A 17,961-nucleotide genomic window follows, 5' to 3' on the forward strand; every position below is an offset into this window, starting at 1 on the left:
TCCTCTATATGTGGAGAGTTGGGGATAAACAGTGGGGAGATGTGAATTTCCAAGGTTTTTCTGCTTTGTTGCTACCATATGGACTGTTTCTTGATAATAGGGGTCTCTGTGTTGCCTGGCTTCTTCTGGCTCTAGAACCTACATGGTTTTCAATGTCCTTCTATTACTAACCCTGAACTCCCTATCCCTTCACTAGCTGCTACTACTGAGAGACATAGCCCCTGTCTTCTAAGACATCCCTTTTTCTTTTTCTAAAGTGGGTACTTTTTGAAATTTTCCTTTTCTGGGTTTCACTCAGAAGTTTCATGACTTTCTTCTCCTTTTTCAGCAAGTACGCCCTGGTATATTTAATTTTTTGTTCAAATATTTCTTACTCAGAATGGGATATTTGTTGATTTCTAACAAACATTTGATATCAAAAGGCCTCTCTATTCTTCCCCACTACATCTGGCAGCTTCCTGCACAGGACTTGGTCTCAGTTTCTTTTGGCCACATTTACACATAATTTGGAGTTTGTGGAGTTTTCTCTGTCTCCTACTTTCACCAAAGATGTACTTCATGGCTTATTTTTTTGTTCTCTTTGGTGTTCTATTTGGTTTCCAAGAGAAGTGGGAAGATTTAAAACTAAGCAGTTGCCATGTTCCTAACCTCTGTACCAAATGCGAACATAATAAAAAATGTTAAGAACAAGGCAGTGAACAACAGTCATTGTGTTGCTTGATGTGGAGTGCAGTGTATATGGTGCCCTCTGGAGTGGCCTAATGTAACAGCCTTTATAAATTTACAAATTTTTGTCAATTGTCTTTATTCCTGTCATCTAAATATTGTTTGTCCTTTTTCTTACTGATTTTATATGCTCCCAGATGAGATTTTGATAAAGAAAAAGGTAGTGATGTAAATGCAAAGTAATTTGCTATTCCTTGGAAGAGTCAGGCTTTGAGAATTTGACTTCGATGAGACAATAAAGGAGAGAAAGACAATAAAACTGGATTTTACTTTGCCAAGGTTTTTTTTTTTCCCCCTTCACCTATGAACCATGACTGTATAAATGAATGATTGTAAATGATTCTAAAAGTCTCTTTATCCACCTAAACACACATGCATTCACGAAGGGAAAATTTTTTTTAATCTATATAGGTATTCTGTTAAAGTTTTGAAGTGAAAAATGTTTCTCTAAGAGTTTATGCCAGTTTTCTTTCTCAAGGCTGAAAACTTTAAAATAAAAATATCTTCAGTCTATGCAATTACATATGGTTTTTACATTGCCTCTAAGTAATTACTTAGACAGCAATAATAAAATATTTTAAATGCATTTGCATTTAAGCATATAATTAACAGTGTCCATGAAATCTGGCAATTTATTGAAGAAGTTAAAAGAAATATCAAAATCTGTTCTCAATAAAAGCTATTTTATTGAGTTTTTATAAGAATGTGTGTTGGAAGAGAAATGGAATTTATGTTGTGTCAGTCATATTTTATTATGTTAGGAATAAGTAACATAATTTTCAGTGCCTCATTAACTCTCCCATAAAACCAGCTTACTCTTACAATATGTGTTAGCCTCAGAGAGCAAAATTTCTTAGAGAGACTTCCAGAGTCTTCTTAAAGAGTTGCAGAGGACTTAATGCAGCCTTTCTAGTCCTAAGAAGTGCAGCCTGGCTAGTGACTTTGCAACTGGAAACAAAATGTTTAGGACTATAAAACTTTAATTTGTTTCAATTTCCCATACTAGATAAAGATTCCTTTGGGCTTGGGAAAGTAGAGACAGGAAGTAATGAAGTAGAAGGTCCTTGAGCCCAACATCCGGGACAGAGACATTGGGAGGAAGTGAGAGTCTAGAGAGGAAGCAGCCTCTCAGAAGCGCCATGTGCTTGGTTTAATGATTCGCTGCTGCCTTCTTGAAAATGATTTTATCTTTGAACTTGTGTTTTGTAAGTGAAGTCTAATGGAAAAACAGAGCATGTGCATGAGCACAGGACCATTTTCCAATCCTGCCTGAGTTTAGAATTCCAGTGGACTCAAAGTGTATTATGTCTGTGACTGAGTAATTGGAGGCACTGATGGCCCTGAGTCTATGCTTCCCATCAGAACCAGAAGGTGCTTCGAATGCAGAAAGAAGTCAATTGCACCCTAAGAAACAGGAGTTACCTCAACCAAGGGATTTGATATATCCTTCTTACTGTGTACTTCCCTTTATTAGTCATCCACCTATGCTGAAAATGATAACGACAAAGGAAAAGGAGTGACGAGGCAACCCACTGCTCCTTTTTATTTTGGTCCTTCCTTACTCATCACCAGCCAGAAGGTAAAGTGTACTGGTGAAATGTACACATATCAAGAAGTGAACTAAAAACAGTTGAATTAGTTTTGTGCAGAGTTTCTGCTGTTCTTGCAAAAACAAAATACATATGTATGTACTAGCTACAAGTGATGAATTGTATAATTTAAGGATTGTACATATGTGTTAGATGCTCCTCTACTTGCACTTAAAACTGCCATTGCACAATATAAAGATGAACAGTGAAATTCATAGTAATTATTTAATATTTTACTTTTTCTTTATTTAGACTAGCATTAAATAGCAAATAACATATACTGTGACAAGGTGAGAGAGATACAACAGAAAAAAGGGAAAAGCTTTATATTTAGGACATTTAATAACATTTTTCTCTACTTTTTGTACAAAATTATGAAGCTGCCCTAGAAGTAGTAGAGTAGTTATCCATATAGATTCTTCCAGAGTCTGTGTTCTGAGGCCGGAGAGTAGAGAGATCCATGAAGCTGAAGGGGCTACACAGATAGGAATGGCAGCACGTCAACACCCATGTGTGGATGGATGGCTGAAGACCAAGTGGACCTCTCTCCCTGCATCTGAGCACTGTGACAGATCCCTAGGATCCTGACAGATGCCTATGGACAGTGAGGATCCTCAATAAGACTGAATTTAAAGTACTTTGTAAGTTTCTATTGCTGCTGAAACAAATTACCACACATTTAGTAACTAAAACCTACACATAATAAATTTATTATCTTACAATTCTGGAAGTCAGAAGTTTAAAATGAGTCTGCAGGGCTGTGTTCCTTTGGAGGCTCTAGAGGAGAAGCTGTTTCCTTGACATTTCCAGCTTCTAGTGACCACCTACATTCCTTGGCTCGAAGTTCTTTTCTCTGTCATCAGAGCTATGTAGCATCTTCTCTCTCTGCTTTCCTCTTCACAGTGCCTTCTGTCTTACAAAGACACTTGTAATTACATCAGACCTACCTGGATAATCCAGATTTACCTCCCCATCCCAAGGTCCTTAATTTAATCACATTTACAAAGTCCCTTTTTTCCATATAAAGCAACACATCGACAAATTCTAGGGATTAGGACTGAGAAATCTTTGCATGGCTGTTGTTCAGTTTACCACACCTACTATCCAGTGAGTTAAATGTTCAACATAGAAATTAAGCTTAGTTTTAGCAAAATAAAACTATTTTGTAAATGTGTAGACTGAAACTCATACCCTCTACATTAAAGTTCAAACTAATCAAAGGAAGAAAATAAAATAATCATTGTTAAAACCTCTGTCAATGTTAGTAGCAAAAAGAGAGTTTGTATTTAGCAGAGGATTTCCCTCTCTCATGATTATTGTTAAAGGATCTGAATAGGAGATGCAGAATGTATTTTTTCAAGCATTTCTTAAAAATACAATTATCTTTCAGTTCATTTATGATGCTATCTAATACACCTTTGACCCTCATTCATAGCCATATAGAATAAAAATGCACAAATATTAAGGAAAAATCAGTAATGCCCTTGGTCCTAAAAGGTTGGAGAGTTTATCAAGTCCATTACACCTTAGAAATTTCTCTTAGTTTAGGCTGCTGTCACAAAGTAGCATAGACTGGTGGTTTATAAACAATAGAAATTTATTTCTTATAGTTCTAGAGGCTGGAAGTCCAAGATCAGGATGAGAGCATGGTCGGGTTCTTGATGAGGCCCTCTTCCAGATTTGTGGATGGCAATCTCTTCGCTGTATCCTCATCTGGCAGGAAGAGGGCAAGAGAGCTCTCTGGGTCCTTTTTATTAGGGCACTAATTCTATTCACAAAGGCTCTACTCTCATATCCTAAGTACCTCTCAAATGCCTCACTTCCTAATACTATTATATTGATGGTTAAGATTTAACACATAAATTTTAGGGGAACAGAAATATTTCATCCATTGCAAAATGCATCTGCAATTAGAAACACTGTTATTGTAAATGAATGGTATGGCAGCACAGTGCAGACCTGGCCAGTGACTGTTTCCTACCACCCAAACTGTTCATATTGTATTTGAGTATCTGCTTTCCATTGACCTTTAGGGCAGTGCTTCAGAGTGCATATGAATCACCTGAGAATCTAGCTAAAAATTCAGCTTCCAGTTCCGCAGGTTTGGGGAGGAACTGAGAACCTACATTTCTAATGAGCCCCAAGGTGATGTTAGTTTTGTTTCTCTGTGAACTAAGACTTTTGGGGATGCTGAACTCATTTCCAGCTAAAAGAGGTGGATCCTGAGTTTTCAAGCAAACATCCCCTTACTAGTATTTGGGTTAGAAATGGGAATGTGACCCAACTGCAGCCATTTTATGATGCTAAGGTAATCCTGCTCATAAGTAAGCAACAACTCACCTTGCTGAGTCTGGTTGAGAGTCCTAGAGCTTCTGTGTCCATCCTGGGACCATAAGGTGAGCCAGCCTGGGTACAAAGTGGCTCTATTGAGGAGAGTGTAGTGGAGTTGAAGTTCTCAGTGGAGTAAATGTTAGCCATAGCGATCATGTATGATAAAAATGCACACATTTCTGTGAAGAAGATTTACATTCTGGTGACAAATTTATTGCCAACTTCAGAATCCTGTGGCAACTGGAAAGCATTTATGTAATTTTATGCTGTAAGATTTCTTTTGATTCATGTTTAAAAATATACTGCACATGTAAAATCTACTTGAAAATGCCCAGACTAGAGAAAAAAATTTCTAAAAGTGACTCATATCACCAAAATGTAAAAATTTGATTGCCATAAGGTACAAGGAAAAGTTATGGTTCATTCCTATTTAAGAGAGTGAAATCCCAGTGGGTGAAGGGTAGATCGAACTGATAATTTAAGGGATTGCGCTCAGTGGGTTGGAAGTGAGGATAATGGATTTCCTTGTTCATCATCATATAACAAGGAATCATTCCATTCTACTAACATCAGTTCTTGTGGTTTTAAAATAATGTTATTTGTCAAATAGCAGTCATTTCTGGGGGCACATTCAGAGGATACTGGTAGGAAATCAGCTTTGAAAAAAAAAATGGCCACTTGTCTCTGAACTTGAACTGCCCAATTGGCTCGCCCCTATCTCTTGGCCTCCCTGTTGTCTACTCTCTCTCAGTCCTTCCACTGGCAGATTTTGCTCAATGTTTCTTAATTCCAGCTCCACGCTGAAATCTCCTGGAAGATATGAAAATACTGATGCCTAGGGCCTATCCCCAGAGATTCTGGTTAAAGTTTCAGTAGGACCCGTGCACGAATCTTTGTTTTTTATAATGCTTAATTTTGATATAATTTCAGACTTATGGAAATATCACAATAGTATAAAGAATTCCTAGACACCCTTCACAATTATTAAAATTCAGGAAGTTAACAATACTACTATTTAATCTATAGACGTGATTGTGATTTGTTTTGATTGTTTTAATAATATACTGCATAGCAAAAAAAAAAAAAACAAACAAACCAAAAAAAAAAAAAAACCCACCATCAGGAATGGTCATTTTTCAAACAGTTCCAGGGCGACATCAGTGTGCAGCTAATTGGAATCTAAGTTTGTATTTAGCTGAAGCTGAACGCAGCAGGAAATGGGCTCAAGGTTACAAATTCTGGAAGATTCCTGGTGCCCCAGGAGGAGGGATTTGCAGGGTAGGATCTGAGACTGGTGTCTGCATAGCAAAGACCAGGAGGGGCAGGCGCTGCAAGGGGTGCCCAGCAGCCACCACCGGGTGGATATGGGGACTCCACCCACAGAGGATCTAGGGGCTAGGCATCCACCTACCCTGAACCTCTCCATTAGCCCTGCCACGAAGGTGTGGAAGAGGAGTCTTCAAAGTGTTGAAATCGTTTATTTCTCTCCCTGAGTCCCATATAGTCTATAGGATAGAAGCAGGTAGATTCTTATAACTGAAGCCACTTCCCCCAATAGTTATCAAGAATGAAGGCACCTCAGCAGGGACACAGGGTGCCATGGGGTGAGGGGGTGGGTGTTACAGCCTGGGTCCCTCACTTCACCAGAGGCATGCGTCCTGCTGGGGGAGAGCTAGAGTGCCCGCTAGTGCACTCCAGCCATGCTGCATCCACTGCAGCCTCCCCAGCCAAAGCCTTCACTGTTTGTACCTGACCAGCCTTCTAGGGCCATACCTGGAGTGAAGTGTGACCTTTATCTGAACTTGAACTGCCCAACTGGCTTATCCCTATCTCCCAGCCTCCCTATTTTCTATTCTCCTTATTGTCTACTCTATCCTTGACCTCGGCTTAAATAAATAGATTTTAATTTATTTTTATTTTTTCGTTGGTCTAAGTTGCAGTCTCCTGGGCAACTGCAGTCAGATGGTGGCCAGAAAGGGAACATCTAAGGTGGCTTCATTTGCAGGTCCTGGGAGTGATAGCTGGAAGGCCAGGAAGCAGGACAGCTTCTCTGTCTCTCTGCATGTGGTCTCAGGCCTCTTTTTCTCCATGGGTCTTCTCTCCCAGTGATTCATCCACGTGGTGTCTGGATTCTGTGCATGCCGGGTCAGGGCTCCCAAATTTACAATATCGAAAGCTGCCAACCCTTTGGGCTTTCATCCAGATCTGGTACAGCATCACTTCTGCCATATCTCATTGATGCACGTGAGTCATGGTGTCAGCCCCATTCATTGTAGAAGGGATCTAAATACCAGGAGTCATGGTTCCTGCAGAGACCATCTTAGGAGACTAGTTGCCACTTTATTCAGGGACCACTAATGATGTCACAGCCAGGTATCATGAAAATGATTGTTATTGGCAACAAGTTAGAGCGAATGCTCTCTGCTGTCACCCTGCTAGACGTCAGCAGGTAATGGTCATGTGGTACATCTAGGGGTTCCACATTCTAACCCTGGATTTTCAGTGTCTGCAAATATTTCTATGTCCCAGAGGCACTGACAGAATAGGAGGAATTGTGTGAATGGGAATATTTGCATCTAGGAGGAAACCTGTACAAGTCAGTTTGATGATGATGTAGAGATCTTTCCAAAGCTTCCTTGCACCCTAACACACAACTAAACCTTGGCCCAACGATCTCTGCAGTTGCTGTGTAGGGGCGAGCTGGGGGAAACCTTAAAATGGCCAGGGTTGAATAGCTTGCCCAGAACAGTAAACCTATATAAAGAACATAGAGTTAACTTTTTACATTCTTGATCTTGTGACTTAAGACTGGATACATTTTTTGTTTATTTCATAAAGTATAATTAAGTGTGACCTGACTAGTTTATCAATAATTTGTAGATCTATATACCAAGGAAGATAACATTGATATTGATCTTAGCCATTTCTAGACAGCTAAAATTTTTAAATGACACAGCTGAGCTTGAATAGGCATTGATGTCTGACATCATCTGTTCTTTCTTTATCAATAAACATTTACATATTAAAGTATCAATACTTTCACTCAATTTTTTAGTTTTTATTTGTCTCTGTGAAGAATCCCTAGGTTGTACTTTCATTATTTAAGTTTAAGATCTGCTAAGCCACTCTAACATTTGTTTTTTTTTTTTTTTCCTGGCCAACATAAAACCTTTCATTATGTTCCCAAATATAAATTAAATGCCATAATTGTTTAAATTGAGATTCTTTGTGATACTATACTGTAAAAAATTAAAAAGGTCAAAGCTTTCCATTTGAGAATTCCAACCACTGATCATCTGTCTTGAGAGGGAAGGTCTCTGAGACCAGAAGAAATAACAGGGGTGAGCTTGTCCCTCTGCTTCCTCCTGACACCCACTTACAGTCATTGCTGGTCCATGTTAACGCCATTTCTAAGCAATTTATTTCCATTGCTTTTGTTAGTAAATTATTCTCTAGCAGCAACATCCTCTGGCTTCTCCATTAGAGCTGCTAAAGAATGACAGACTTTATTGTATGAGGCATCTCTGTGAGTAACGAATGGGACTCTTTCATTTCTCCTGGGAAACTAAATTGTACTGGTCTATTCTCAGTAATAAACAGTATTACTAGTCTTACTACATAGGAAGTACATAAAATCTGCTTTGAATGATGGATTTTATATCTCTAAAGAGGGATACACATTGTATTTAAAGCTCTTATTATGTTGCTTGAATTCTATGTTACATACTAGAATTTAAAAAATGACATAATCCAAAGATAGAAAAAAAAATAGAAGAGGATTTCATATTTTCCCAGGATCAAGAATGTAGTATATTCTGAGTGAGAATTTTTACCTTTATTTCAAGCTTTACATAAGTGGTATAATTATAATTCTGTTGGGTAGAGTTATGTGATGTAATTTTTTATTCCTCTGATAACCATCTTGGTTATCAGATTGACCAGTGCAGTATTGCAGTGCTTGTGTTCAAGTAATTCATTTTACTTATTGGCCTCAAAGCATGAGAGTACTGATGCTGGCAATTTGGATGTACCAAAAAAGAAGCCATAAAGTGGTTCCTTTAAGTGAAAAGATATATAAGTAAAGGAAAAAAACATAGTGTATTTAGGATTCAGTTTTATTAGTAATTTCAGGCATCCACTAGGGGACTTGAAACATATCTGTTGTGGATAAGGGGGGACTACTGTAACTTGAGAGATTTATACCAAACAAAATTTGTAAAATAAGGAATATGGTTTAGGACTTTTTTCACAGTTTGCAATGTGAATAAAATGTGAATTTATTCACAGTTTGCAATGTGAATAAAATATGTGGTTTATTTTAGAAGGTAAGGACTTAATATAATTTGCAAATTACTTTCATAATGAGTCCATTTATAATGAATATGTTTTACTACTTTATTTTCATAATGAATGAATGAGGTTAATGAATCACACATTAATATCCTGCAGAATATGGATTAATAGAGAATTAAATTGAAATATGCCTTATAATAGAATTAAACTGAAATATTCTTTATGAAAACTTTCAGGTTTTAGCATGCAGATTTAAAAAATCTCTTTTTTGCCTTTTAAAATATATCCTTCACCAAATTGGTTTGACGTTTGGTTAACCATCATGTAAAAATAAACTAGTGTACAATGGAAAAAAGCAAATACATTTTGTGGTACTGCAAATTAAAAAAGAAAAAAAGTATATATCTTTAAACACAGGGCAGGGTCGACGATATTTCCGTAGACAACAATAATTTGGTATCCCGTTTCTCTTACATTTTATGTAGTATGGTTTACTCATCCATTCCACAAGTATTTACTGAATGTCTGCTATGTACCACCCCTACACTAGGTACTGTGCTAACAGAATTGCATTTGAGGAGTTAGAGGCCAGTTTGTCAAGAGATCCTCAGAGTACTCCCATGACTTAGGGAGGTTAATTGTATAGCATGATGCCCTAATGAAGATTAAATTCTATAGAGAAGTTTTCTCCATCGGAAAAGTGTAAAATTCACCTTTGATAGATCAAAGATAATTTCTGATCTCGTTCTCTAAGCCATTTCATCCTCATCTTTACCCTCTCTTCCAGAAGCAAAGGACATTTGAAAAAGGGAGGGTTGGCAGCTCTAGTGTCTGGAAATGTGCTGTAATGATATATTTTTCTGTTTATAATTCTAAAAATATAAGACAGATAGAGGATAAGGAGAGTTATGTGGTATTTGTGTCCTTAAAGTTACAGTAACTTAAGTTCTCATCTCATGGAGGTAGTATGTGCACTCAAGGGAAGACTGCTATATACAGGCCTGAAGCTACTGCCCAGGATAGAGATTATTGTCTTCTTGTGGCCCAGTGCTTTTCAATTAGGGATGATTTTGCTCCCTAGGTTACACTTGGCAATGTTTGAGATACTTTTGATCATCATGACTAAAGGGAGTGGTATTACTGACAAGAAGTGGATAGAGGCCAGGGATGCTGCTAAACATCTTATAATTCACAGAACAGCCCCCACAACAAATAATTGTTCAATATGTCAAAAATGCCAAAGTTAAAAAGCCCTGTTATAACCTGAGGGCTTAAGCGTAGTGCCTTGTACATAGAATGTACTCAATAAATGTTTGTTGACTACATCAATTAATGCACAAGTGACTAAACTACTTAACTTTGGATAGTAATTACTTTATCAAGTCAATATTGTACTCAACTCTATGTCCAGTTGGACTGGAGGGACCAACTCCAAATTGGCACAGGGAGGCCACAAAAAATATATTTTACAGGGTACTACTATTATCCTATTTACTAGAGTTTATGGTTTATTTAATCAATTTTTAAGGATTATATTCATGTAACATGCTTCTTGAGCACCTACTATGTGTAAGATACAACTCTAGAGGGAAAGACTGGCATATTTCCATAGCTACATATATGTAGATGAATCTGGAACATACACTTGAATTTCACGACAAGATTTAGCTGTAGAGAGTGGTCTTAGGGTGTTGATTAAAGAAAATTTTATCTGTTATGTTTGAACATTTTTTATATAAGTATACTTGTGCATATTTGTATAACTAAAAATTAAATATTAATTCCAGAAAGTAGTAACATATGCTTTAAAATATGCACTTATTTTTTGGTTAACATTTTTGTCCTTCACATTTTCCCAACATTTTATTTTTAAAAATTTCAAACATACAGAAAAGTTGAAAGAATTATACAGTGCCCAGACATTCACTACCTAGATTTCACAATTAATGTTTTAAAGTATTTGGCTGTATCACACATCCCTCTATACCTGTGTCCATCCATCAATATATCATATTTTTTAATATATTTCAAAGTAAGTTGTATATATTAGTGCACTTCTCTCTAAATACTTCACCATGCATATAATTAACTAAGACTCGGTATTTGTTTAAACATACTTTTTTGTTAACACTATTATGTTATTCAACACAAAATGTCTGAAATATAAAGATGAATTCCATTTCAGGTGTCAGCCACTGTTTTCCTTATGTAACTTGTTCAAGTAAGATCCACATAGAAGTCTGACCTCTAAAACAATGATTGTTGTAAGATTTTTCCTTAAGGTACACCCTCTTTCATTCACCTTATATTAAACTCTATTAATCAATCGATCATTGGTAGCACTAAAATTCCCACACTGAAAAAATAACAGACTCTATGACATCGTTAGTTGGCCAGTTAGGTTACTGGCTGAGGAAGAGGTGGTTAACACATCCAGAAAGCACTTCAGGGACTGTTCTCTGTGACTTTGAAAATCCTGCCACACATAGATCTGATAGCCTTTCCAGCAGGTACGCAGGGCCCTTCTGGGAGGAAGACAGGAAGCTTGTCTCTTTTGTTCACAATTTTACCCCCAGAGCACAGTTCGTAACTGGTACATAGTAGGTCCTCAATAAATATTTGTTGAATGAATGAATGATTGAATGAGAATTTTGTGCATGGATGGGATGCAGAAAGTTATTTGTGAAATTGATTAATAAACCTGGAGGTGGGTAGAAAGAGCAGGTCAGTGATGACCTGCTGGCACTAGCACTGACAGAGTCTTTTATTCATTTTCACCTCCTTCTAAGACTTCAATGTACAGAATAGTATGAGTGTATTTTGGAAAGTATTTAATTAATAGCTTCATCATAAAGAAAAACTACAAAGCATTGCTATAATTTTGGGAGACAATATTGATTAGCTAACTACAATTATCATAAAAAACTATATCTCCTGGCTGTTACATTAAATACAGTATATAAACTTGTCATGAAATTAGTATATAAACTTGTCACTAATTTAGATTGGAAAGCGTTATAATAAAATAACATTGATATATTTTTTAAAAATCATATCGAAGTGTCAGAAGGATATTTTGGGTGAGTATGAGCATTTACATAAATGAAAACTGTCTATTCTTAAACAGATTAATAGGAAAAGATAAATAGCGTAAAAGGAGTGAAGGCTTTGAAGTCAGAAAGATGAGTTCCGGCCACTGCTCCCACACTGTCATATTTCTTCATCTATATATGAGGATAATGCTTCTACTGCATTGTTGTTTCAAGAAGTACATGAAACAAATTGCTCAGCAGAGTTTCTGGAGGTAGGCATTATATATTTGTTAGTTTTCTTCTTTTGTTAAAAAAAATTTGAAACATGATAACAGCAACGAAATTATTTAGCATCTTTTTTAGAGTGATAAGTTGGTTGATTAGTTTTTTTAAATTTTTATCAAAATTATACATGTAATAGGTTAAAAATAAAATATTACAAGCTTAGTGCTATTACAAATATCTTTTAAAATTTCATTTTCTGTTTGTCACTGATACATGAATATAGTTGACATGGTATCATATGCAGCTTTATTAAGCTCACTTATTGTTAATAACTTGTCTTTAGATCCTTTTGTGCATTCTATGTATACATAGTGTCAGCAAATGATGTCAGTTTTATTTTTCTTTTTCCAATTCTTTAATATTTTGTTTGATTTTATTGCCTTTGACTTTGGTTAGGCCCTCCACTGCAACACTGAATAGAAGGGGTCAGTCTTGTCATGTTGCTTATTTCAGAGAAAAACCTTTCAACATTTTAACTTTATGATGTTAGCTATAGGTTTTTTCGGGGGCAGGAATAGCTACCTTTTATGATGTTACAGAACTCTTATTATATTCTTAGATTTCTAAACACATCTGCTATGAATGGATATTAAATTTTATCGAATATCTTTTCTGCATCTGCTGAAATAATCATATATTTCTTTTTTTATCTGTTAATGTAGAAAATTATATAATTGATAATCTGATGTTAAAATAATCTTGTATTCCTGTAATAAAATCAATTTAGTCATGCTATTGTATCTTTTTTTATATATTACTGCATTCTAATATTGAGTGTATTAGCTAATATTGAGTGTAGAATTTTTGCATTTGTGCTCATGAATGAGAGTGGCCTGTGATTTTCTTTCTAATTCTCTGTTGGTTTATGATATCAAGGTTTTGCTACATCATACAATGAATTGGTGAGCATCATTTCTTTTCTTTTTATTGTCTGGGGTGGATGTTATTTCATCCTTAAATGGTAATATTTTCTGGTATAGATATCAGGGGCCTAGAGCGGCTTTTTGTTTGTTGTTTTGTGTGCATGTATCTGAGGGTCATTTAATTATAGATTCATTTTAATGTTTATAGGATTAATCAGGTTTTTAAATTTTATCTTTTGAATTTTGACAAAATGTAATTTTCAAGGAATTTTTCTATTTTATCTTAGTATAAAAGTTATGAGTATCATCTCTTTGATCTTTGAAGGATTTGTAATTGTTTTTCATTACTATTATTGGCTATTTGTGTTTTTTCTCCTGTTCTTAATTAATCTTGCTGCAGATATGGAAATTATGTTTATCTTTTCAAGAAGAAAATTTCAGCTTTATTGAGTCCTTTTATTCTGTTTGTTTTCTATTTTGTGACTTTCTGCTTTTATAGTTATTATTTTCTTTTCCCTCCATTTTTATGATTTGATATACTATTCTTCCTCAAATTTCTTGAAGTAGTTAAAGTCTGCTGAGCTCATGAGGTTCGGCTTATTTTTCTTTTCTTTTTCTTTAAGCATCGCTTTAGAACAGTGGTTTTAAACCAAGTGATTTGGGCCTATCCTAGGGGAAATTTAGCAATATCTGTAGACATTTTCGATTGTCATGACAGGGAGAAATTGCTACTGGATTTTAGTGGGTATATGCCAAGAATACTGCTAAGGATCCTACAATGCATAGGACAGACCCCCTGCCTCAAAAAGAAATATTATCCAACCCAAAAATGTCAATTGTGCTGAGGTTGAAAGAACCTAATTTAGAGCATTCTATAAGGTTTGAAATGTAACATTTTGTTATAATTCAGTTAAAATTACTTTCTAATTTCCATTTTGATTTCTTCTTTAACCAAGTGTAATTTATAAACTTTAAGCTTTAATTTAAAACCATATGAGAATTTTCTCTCTCTCTCCTTTTTTTTTGACTGACTGAAGTTTTAATTTTCTGCTTAAATGAATTGTGATTAGAAAACGTTCTTTGTATGTTTCCAGCCCTCTGAAATTTCTTGATACATAATTTTTGGCTTAGTAAATGATTGTGTATATGTTCAGTTTGTTTTTGAAAAAATGTTTCTGCAGGTATTGGGTGAAATACTCTGTATATATTAGATTGATATTTATGATTAGATTATTATGTCTTAAAAATTTTTTTTAAGCTGTTTAAAAATCTTTTACTATGATTGTGAAGTTATTTACCTTCTCATTGTACTTCTCTCAGATTTTACTTTATATATTTTGAAGTTGAGTTTAGGTATATAAAAATATAAGATTGTTATTTCTTTCTGGTGAATAATCATTATGAAGAGACCATGAATAGTGATCTTTTGATCCTGAATAACGCTCTTTTTTTTTTTCACTTAAAGTTTACTTTGATATTCATAAAGCTATACAATATTTCTTTTGTTAAGTGATTATATGGTATACCTTTTGCCATTGTTTTACTTTTAACCCTGTGAATCTTTATGTTTTAGGTGCCTCTTGTAAATAATGTATGTACACATGTGTAACTAAATCTAGTGTGACAAGCTCTATCTGTATTTAATTTACATTTAATATAATTAGTGAAATATTTGGATTTGCATCTATTGTTTTACTATATGCTTTCTATTGTCACACCTATGTTCTTTTACTTTGCCTTTTTTCTTTTTTTTCATATTGGTAATTTTTTTTTTCTATTTTATCCTTTGTTAGTTTGGAAATTAAACACTTTCTTACTCCATCTTTTAGTAGTTACTTGAGAAAATGCAACCTATATCCTTTACTAATCAACCTTTAATGTTAATTTGCTCTTATACCTTGCTCCAGACAGTAAAAGGACCTTGGAACACTTTACTTTTCTTTCTCCTAACTATTATTTTTATATATTTTAATTCTTTGTTTATTTTACTTTACACAAACACCATTTTTATCACTGCTTAAATGATCACATTTTATTTAATTTTACTGATATATCCATTATTTTGTTTGTTCTTCATTTCTCCCTGTATTTTCTATTTCAATTTGCAACTATATTTCCTTCTGCCTTCTATTTTAAATTTTAATTTTTGTAATTTTTTTACCTACTATTTTTGCTTTTTCTTCCTTTTTTATTTTATTTAGTGTTGGTCTGCTGGCAGTAAATTCTCTCTTGTTTTTTTACTAAATTAAAAAAAATTACCTATAATATTGCAGGATATTTTTATTGGATCTAGAAGTCTTGTTTGATAGATTTAGTAGAGGTAGACACAACAAAAATGTTACCCTACTGTTTTCTGGTTTCTATTGTTGCTGACAATCTAACCTGTATTATTTGAAAATAAATTGTCTTTTGTCTTAGGTTATTTTTTATGATTTTGTCTTTATCTTTAAACTTTTTGGAGTTTTGATATGTGTTGAAGTGTGGATATTTTCTTTCCATGTGCTCTGCTTGTGATCTTTTTGTATTCTTGAATCAGTTCATTGGTGTCCTTCATTAGTATTAAAAAGTTCTCATTCATTATCTTGTCAAGTATTGCCTCTTCCTTATTCTCTCTCTTTTTTTCTTCTAGGACTCTAATTAAATGTTTACCTTTTTATAGTAACCTCTATATTGCACACCTTTTCCTCCATATTTCTCATTCTTTTGTGTCTATACTTCATTCAGAATAATTTATCTTGGCCTATTTTTCATTTGACTAATTTTATCTTCAGCTCTGTCTAATCTTCTGTTAAACCCATCCATCAAGTTCCTAAATATGTTTTAATTCTACAATTTCCATTTATTTTTTCAAAACTTCTATCACATTTTGCATATTCTCAGTTCTCTGACAAAATTTTCAAACTTGTCTTTAATCTTCTTAGCCTGATTAAAAATAGTTGGTTTAAAGTGTGGATCTGATAGTCTCAATGACCGAAATCTTTATGTATCTGTATAGGTTGTCTTTAGTGTCTGATTCTCATTTATTCTTTAGCTTGCCTGTGTATCTATAATTTTGAAGCAGATATTATACTTTATTATCTGTGGAAATGACAGGGCTGAAGAAGATGCTGTAGTTGTCAGAGAGGATTTTTATAATGTTTGCCAAATACCTTTAGCTACTAGGAATCTGAGATAACCTTAATCCAATTTCAAGGCTTGATATTTTCTGGTACAACCAAATTACTCAAAGTCAGACTACAGTCCTTGCGAGACCTGGTTTACTTTTACCTCACCCTTACTTCTAAGGTACAGTCTTTCTGTTCCTCTGTAACTGTGGAGTGATTTGTTAGCATCTCTATTCTTGGCAAGCCCTGGACTTCAATTTCATTTAACTAGTCCTAAGAAGCTCTTCAAAATGAGCAATCCTCAGGGCAAATGTGACTCAAAATACCAGACTCGTGTCTACAGATTTCCAGTTTCTTTGGAATCTCAGCCTGGTAATTTATTACTTCCTTTAGGAATTTATTGGTTTCGAAATAATTTTTAAAATAGCATGTTCAACATCCAAGTTTTCTGCAGCAGAGTAATTGGCCTACATATCCTAGTTCACAATTCCTGGGATCTGAGGTATCTCTTCTTCATTTTTATTATTTTCTCCCTGCTTTGATTTATTCTGCTTTTTTTATTCTAACCTCTTAAATCAATTATTAGCAAATTAATGTTTGCTTTTTTTTACTCTTTATTAGTAGTTATATAGGACTATATAATTACCTTCTACCACTTTGACTATATTACATAAGTTTTGTTACACAAATATATACAATATTTTTATCATTAAGTTCTAAATATATTCTAATTTTTACTCACAATTTTTTTTCTTTGTCCTGGGTCCTTTGATGTTTAGAAATGTATGTGTTTAATTTTCAGATTAACGAAAATTTTTTCCAGTTATATTTTTGCTTTTGATTTATAATTTAATTGAATTGTGAACATGGTATGTTTGATGTCAGTATTCTAAAATGTGTCGAAGCCTTCTACATAGCTTGGTTAATGATCAATTTCTGTAAATGTTTCTCATGTGTTTTAAAAGAATGTATATCTCTAATTGTTGAGTGCTATCTTTATGCACACAAAAGCTTTTCCTTTACATTATATAATATTTTTTGATTGGATGGTTCAAATCTATATCCTCAATGACTCATTTTGATCTATCGATTACAGAGAAAGTTATTCTGAACAATTCCAATATGATGGTACATTTTCTAATTTCTTCTAATTTAGTCAGTTAAGGAAATATTTTGAGGCAAACATATTAAATGAATACAACTTTAGAATATTTTTCAGTCTTCCAGAAGAATTGAATTAGTATCATTTCTCTTGAACTTTTTATGGCTATTTGCCATTATTTGACTTATTACTGTTCTATTCTTGTACTTTGAATTTTTCTGTGGTTTTATATATTGCATATGTTTCCCAATAACAAATAGAAATAGCCGGATTTAGTGTTTTAATTAGGTCTAATAGCGTTTATCACTTAAATAAGTGTTTATCAATTTACATTGGTTTTGAATACTCATATGTTTGCATCTATTTCTATCATCTCATTTTGTGCTTTCTATTTATTTTGCTTATTCTGTTTTATTTTATTTTTTTTGAATTTTTTAAAAAATTCCATTCCCCACATCTTATGTTGGAAATTATTGTATTCTTTATATCCATTTTTCAGTGTTTATAACTTGATTTGTACCCTTAACTAAACCTATTAACATTTTTGCTTCTTAGAATATAAAGAGGGACATTAGAACATTTTAGACTACCCTCTGCTCACTTATGTGCTGTTGTGTTACACTGATATAAGTGGTA

General features: G+C 34.2%; 1 long non-coding RNA gene across 1 annotated transcript; it reads right to left on the minus strand.

The window, feature by feature from the left end:
- Positions 1 to 3,888: 3,888 nt before the first annotated feature.
- Positions 3,889 to 4,948, minus strand: LOC112469776. Its single transcript, XR_003042730.1, has 2 exons — positions 4,656 to 4,948; positions 3,889 to 4,028 (listed from the first exon to the last, which is right to left on the minus strand). It is a non-coding gene; the product is annotated as an uncharacterized LOC112469776 (long non-coding RNA).
- Between the last annotated feature and the right edge of the window lie 13,013 nt (positions 4,949 to 17,961).

The sequence above is a fragment of the Pteropus alecto genome, unplaced genomic scaffold, assembly GCF_000325575.1.
Source record: "Pteropus alecto unplaced genomic scaffold, ASM32557v1 scaffold10, whole genome shotgun sequence".
NCBI classification, from domain to species: Eukaryota; Metazoa; Chordata; class Mammalia; order Chiroptera; family Pteropodidae; genus Pteropus; species Pteropus alecto.